The 5,567-nt window shown below is 39.5% G+C and overlaps 1 protein-coding gene across 6 annotated transcripts in view; it reads right to left on the bottom strand.

Annotated features, from left to right (window-relative positions):
* Positions 1-5,567, bottom strand: part of Herc1 (HECT and RLD domain containing E3 ubiquitin protein ligase family member 1) — a 194,748-nt gene that overhangs the window by 188,685 nt on the left and 496 nt on the right. The window lies entirely within an intron of this gene.

Below are 5,567 nucleotides of genomic sequence, written 5' to 3'. Positions count from 1 at the left end.
GGAAGGAAGGTAGGTAGGAAGGTAGGTAGGAAGGAAGAAAGGAAGGAAGGAAGGAGGTAGAAGGATAGAGGGAAGGATGAGTTTTATGATATGTGACTTGTTTGTAAACTTAAAAATCTGTGTAAGGGAAAAAAGAAAGGAATATAAAACTGGACATGGTAGTGCATAACTGTAATCCCAGCTACTTGAGAGACTGAGGCAGGAGGCTCACAAGTTGAAAGCCAGCCTGCAACTCAGTGAGACCCTGTTTCAAAAATAAGAAGGACTGAGGATGGAGCTCAGTGGTAGTGTCCCTGGGGCCAGTCGCAATAATGCAAAAAAAAAAAAAAAAAAAAAGACAAAGGAACATAAGGAAGCATGTGTATATGTTCATTTGTATAAAAAAAGAAAAGGAAAAGATAAACCAGAAACTAAAGAGATCGCTTACCTACCAGGCCTTGGAAAGAGATAGTAATAAAGATGAGGGGACAGGAATGAGTTACCAGGAATAAGGAGAGAGTAACACTACTAAATACATTTTTTTAACATATTAGTGTTCAGTAGTAGTGTTTAGTAACCGCATTACTTCACATACCAAAAAATAATAAAAATTAGTTAAAATCAACCAGGACTGGGGTTCACCTGAAAAAGAAGACAACCATTAACAAAGGAACCTACCTGCATTAGAACATGGATAATATAACCATACCAAAGGGTTAAATGAGGAACAAAGTAACTAACTTAAGCAACTTTGGAAAACAGTATTTTGACTAAATACTGTAAGGCTAAAGATAAAAACTATCCTCAAATAGTCTAATTAGTACATCTGGCTTTCATAAGGGTATAAGTTAGCAATTTCCCATTAGTGTATTCTAAAAGTGAAAAAGTGAGTACACTACACTACAGCTGGGCATGACGGCATATGCCTGGAATCTCAGCTACTTCGGAGGATGAGGCAGGAGAATCAAAACTGAGAGGCCAACTTTGGCAACACAGCAAGACCCTGTCTCAAAATAAAATTGTTGAAAAGGTTTGGGATACACCTCAGCAGTAGAGAGCTAGCCTAGCAAAGCAAGGCTCCGGGTTCAATCCTTGACACTGGAGGTCTTGGTGTTATATTAGAATACAAAGTATCAGTACAGATTCATGCTCCTTAATACATAGAGAAGTAAGTATACAGTTGTTCTTTGGTCTCACGGAAGATAACGAAACCACTGTACTCAAGTCCCTTTTATAAAATGCCACATTATTTGCTTACCCACATCATATATCCAATTTATATCATCTCTAGACTATTTTTAATGCCTAATGCAATGTAAATGCTATGTTAATAGTTATTATACTACATTGTTTTAGGGACTAATGACAAGGAAAAAAGTGTATGCATGTTCAGTACAGATGTAATTTTTTCAAGTATTTTTGAATACATGCATGTTGAACTCCTACATAAGCAAGGCCAACCATATAAATAATTCCTAGTCCCCTCATCTGAAGGCCTAGGAGCAATGACACAAACAACAACACAAAGTAGTATGGGATGATAACCTACAGGATAAAATATATACCCACAAGGACATACTGATATAAATAAATGAAGAAGAAAAGATATCCTTCCCCTCTAGAAGAATTCCTGGTAACAAACGCCAGGAATAAGGAAAATCTGAAATCATTACACAAACACCCATTACAATGGCTGTAGACAAGATTCACCAGTGAATGTTCAAATCAGTGGGAGAAGGAAGGCTAGAGATATGGCTCAGTAACAGAGTGCTTGCCTAGCACTCTATTTAAAAATAAAGAAATAAAATCAATGGGAGAAATGCTCAAGAGAAAACACTACACTTATAGTTTCAAATCATCTTCTCCAAAATATACACCAATTACAAAAAGAATGCTCACCTGGAAGAACATAGTAGAAGCCACCTTAACAAAGTGATCAAGGTTAAAATATCATAATCCCAGCACTCGGGAGGCTGAAGCAGGAGGACTGAGGCCACAACGAGCTCAAGGCCAGCCTGGGCTACATAGCGAGTTCAAGGCCAGCCTGGACTACATAGTGAGATCTTGCCTCAAAAAACTAAAAAATAATAAATATCACTAGCAATAAGACATATTAACACCATGTTCCCCCTTCATAGTACACTGAAAACACAATATCACTTTTGTAGGTTACTTGGAAAATTTGCATAACCCCAAACCAATCATGAGAAAACATCAAATAACCCAAAAATGAGAGAAATTCTACAAAATAATTTGTTAGTACTCATAAAAAGTACCCAAGCCATCAAAAAACAAGGTAAAACTGAGAACTGTCAGAGGATAGAAAAGCTAAGAAGACACAACTTAATGCAATATGAGATTCTTGATTAGGTCCTGGAACACAATAAAAGAATTAGGGAAGAAACTGGTGAAATTCAAATAAAACCTACAGTTTACAGTATTATACTAACAGTAATTGCCTGGATTTGATAACTGTACCACAATTATATAAATCATTGACATTAGGGAATACTGAGTGAAGTGAAGGGTATAGAAAAATTTATATTAGCTTTGCTTTTTTCTTTTGGCAGTACTGGGGACTGAACCCAAGGCCTTCACACTGCTACATCTCCAAACTGACCTTTTTTTTTTTTTTTTGAGACAGAGTCTAAGTCACTAAATTGCACAGGCTGGATTCCACAACTGGTGATCCTCTAGCCTCAGCCTCCCAGAATGCTGAGATTACAGAAATGTGCCACCACACCCAGCTTTCTGCAAATTTTCTGTAAATCTAACATTTGGGGGAAAAAAACTAACAATAGATAAAATCAATCAATCATCGATCATCTTTCATATTTTCTTGCTCAGGGATCTCATTTGGAATTTAATATTCCCATTAATTTCTTATTCATTTTTTATTAGTACTTCATGTTTGCAGTACATACCGTTGCCTCTTGTACATGTGCATAACATATCGAAATTATTTTTACTTTCCCTTTCCCTATATTCCTACTAATTTAGGGGGGGCCAGCAAGCACAGCAGAACACACTATAAAAATAAAAGTCAGATCTGGCATCTAATAAATAACTTTTTTTTGTTTGTTTTTTTTGTTTTGTTTTTTTTCCAGTACCCAGAATCGAACTCACGACCTCGCACTTGCCAGGCAGGCACTGTGCCACTGAGCTAAATCCCCAGTCCCCATAAATAACTATCTTATGCTCCCTGACTATACTTTTTTCAGTTTGCAAATTCCTTTTTAATGACTTGGACATTATTTTATTTTCAACTTCGTGATAATCTGCAGAATGTGACTAGATACAGCACTGGTGAACCTTTTAAAGCTTTCAATGATAACAAACAGCGTGCTACGGCACACATGCTACAGGTTTGCCCCCACTGGCCTAAAACAACCCATTTTGTGTGTTACACCCAAGTTTTATTAATAATAAAAACATCTTAGAGCTGGGGATGTATACAGTAAGTGGTAGAGCAGTGGCATAGCATAAGCCAGGCCCTGGGTTCAATCCCGAGCACTGAAAAACAAAAAATTATCTTCAACAAAGTTTATTACTTAAACAGTTGTCCAACTACAGAATTCAACTTTTGTTCCACAGGTCTGCTCTTATCCTAACACAAGTTCTCCCCACTAGCCAAACCACAATGTTATCATTATTGTCATCTTACGTTTTGAAAATCTGATGCGGGGGGCAGGGCTGGAGAGAGAACCAGTGACCATGCACAGCTAGGGAAGTACAGTTCACCGAGCTACACCCCCGTCCCAAACTCTGAACTTTAGAAGGTCAGCTGTTCAATGTACCCAGTACCCTTTTATTTCCTATTTAAAATATTAAGGAATAATTCGGTCTTACTCTTCTGGAAAAAAATTGCTTGGGACATTAGGGTTGTATTACTATTTATTATGTGCATCCTCTACTAACCAATATACATCCCAATCAGCGATGCATTCTCTGAAATTCCTTTTTTTTTTTTTTTCTGGTACCAGGAATCAAACTCAGGACCTTGCGCTTGCCAGGCAGGCGCTTGTGCCACTGAGCTGTATCCCCAGCCCTGAAATTCCTTTAAATCAAATGGGATTTTCAGGAGATGTCCATATGAATGAGCAGATTAAGTGATGCATTCATATTTGCTTTCTCCCCCATGCACCACCAGGATGTCCGTATTGGGAGTGGAATACATGACCAGCAAATGAATGGATAGGGGTCACATGTAAACAGCATGACTGGAAATTTAAGAAGCAAAATGATAAAAACCTTAAGGAAAGCAATATTCATAAAAGTTTAGAATTACAAGCAGCCTTAATAGGCCACTTAATCCATTCCAATGACAACCCAGACAGATGACAATCTATCCTATTTTTAAAAGCGTCCACATTTCCAACCTCCCTAGATATCTCATTCTGCCATACAATCCTGTCACGTGATTTAGGGGTAATATTATGACTTACTGTTCTTTGCCCTGTCTAAAGCTGACTTTTCTCAAATAAAGCAAGAATATATTTAACTCACTTCCAAGATAAACAAATGTGTACAGGTACAGAATATATATGTGTATACAGGTACATACGGGCATAACACGAACACTAGGACACTTGTGTTTGCTTGTGTAAACAGGAGCTATGGAAACATATCTAATCAAAGCACAACCTTATTCCACTCTAATCACAAAAAAACACTATGACTGTCACATAATTTTGGCCTAAAATTAAACAATGAAAATCAACTTTATAAAACCTAAAGGCGTATTTTGTCCCATTGTGATTATACTTTCTCTACTTTCCACAAACGCTGCCCCTATTCGGACACCACAAGTAGAATCGTAAAAATACATACACGCTAGATCCAAACAGAAAAATTTTAATGTTTAATTTTTAAAACCATCTGGCTAGCAATTTTGGAAGAAGGCCCAACGAAAGAGAAAGTGATGACAAAGTACAGCCAGTGATAATGAATAAATAACCAGTTTTAATCAAGCACGCCAAAAAAAAAAAATGATTCGAATAAAACAGAACATTTTGGGAACATACTGTATACAGAATGGGGAAGTCCCATGAAAGGATGACCCAAGAACTATTTTGGGGGTAAAAAATGCCTGTTAGGAAATCCACCAGTCGGTGATTCCTATTACTTGATTATCCACACCGTCGAAGTATTACAGACTTTTTTTTTCTAACTAAGGCATATTCCGTCCCCGCGTTTCACAGCTCTTTCGGATCGACAGCATGTCTTTTACATAACCTCCTGGGAGAGGGAGCACCAGCTCCCGTTCTCGTGGCTCCCAGGAGCCTGCCACCCATCGCCACGTTCTCCGGGGCAGCTCCTGTCACCAGCATCCTCCTCCTCTCACCCTGCAGACTACACGCGGAGCCTGCCTCCGACCCCGGCAGCCAAGGCGTCGCAGATGCTCTTTGGATCGGGCGGGAGGTTTGCAGGAAGCCTGACCACAGGACGACCCGCCTGCACCCCAAGGCAGAGGCGTCCCAGCCCCCACCCCTCCGACGTCGGGCGGAGACGGGGCGCCGGGGTCGCAGCGGCCCCAGGTCCCGGAGGGGAGCGCTGCCTGCAGCCCGGCCCGAGCCCGGCGCGGGGGC

Source organism: Chinchilla lanigera, unplaced genomic scaffold (genome assembly GCF_000276665.1).
Source record: "Chinchilla lanigera isolate Chin_1 unplaced genomic scaffold, ChiLan1.0 scaffold00049, whole genome shotgun sequence".
Classification (NCBI taxonomy): Eukaryota; Metazoa; Chordata; class Mammalia; order Rodentia; family Chinchillidae; genus Chinchilla; species Chinchilla lanigera.
This window is presented reverse-complemented; position numbering and strand designations above follow the sequence as displayed.